A 1,042-nucleotide genomic window follows, 5' to 3' on the forward strand; every position below is an offset into this window, starting at 1 on the left:
GAAGTTGGTGTTGGAAATAGTTCTCCATCCATTAATCACTCCCTCACTCACTAATGTCCTTGTGTCCTTGAGAAAGGCTCTCCCTTTCCTGGTTTTCCTGAATAGAAATCCTCTTGCCTCTTGGGTGAATAGGGTTATGGGTTGTGCAGAGGGTGTTGGTCCACTGAGCATCTTAGAGACTGTCCTTTATGGAGCCTAATGATCCCCACTGGGGAATGAGGCCAGGGTCCTAACTGTGGTTAGTTAGAGAGGGAAAGAAGGACAAGGGAAACTCAGATGTCCCTTCATGGCCCCTGGAGTTAGAGGACTTACCCCTTTGCACCTGGGATCAGGAGACCTCATTTCCTCGAGGACACGCACACTCAGACGTTAATCTTGAGTGTGGGTTCCTTTCTGGGGTCCAGGGCTGTTGTTAGCCACCAGGAATGACAGTGCTCTCCATGCTGAGTGGAGCCATTTTTGCCAGGAAAGAGAGCCCATGGTCACGCCTTGTGCAAAGCATCCCACGCCAGGGGCTCCCATGCCTACATTCCTGTCCTGAAAGGAAGCCACTCAGAGGCAAGGTGGGTCCAACCACCTCCCATGTGTTCACTCATCACTGTGTTCCAGCAGTCACCCCAGTGAACAGTCCTGATGGGATTGGATGTGGCTCAGAATGTCACCCTCATGAGCTCTACCCTGCCACAGCTGCAGTTCTGCAGTGGGAGAAACTCAAAACCTCAAAACACATGCACATGAAAGAAAAGAGCAAGAGCCAGAGCCCAAACAGGCCAGGTGTGGCAAAGACAGCTGGAGTGCCTAGGTTGGGACTCAGAATTATGTCAGTGGGGTGGCATTGCTGCTGGCACCAGCATGATAACCGAGAGCCAGCCCTGCTCATTTTGGGGAGCAGTGTGTTGGGGAAGGCAGCAGAAATTGAGAGGCAGGATTGAGTTTGGCCCTAGGAGGAGGTTGGGTAAGAGGCCAGTGTGGGTTGGAGAGCCTGGGCAGATAGACAGAGGCCAGGGCACACCCAAAAGCCTGGAGACTGCACTTGATGTCC

This window comes from Urocitellus parryii, chromosome Y (genome assembly GCF_045843805.1).
Source record: "Urocitellus parryii isolate mUroPar1 chromosome Y, mUroPar1.hap1, whole genome shotgun sequence".
In the NCBI taxonomy this organism is placed as follows: Eukaryota; Metazoa; Chordata; class Mammalia; order Rodentia; family Sciuridae; genus Urocitellus; species Urocitellus parryii.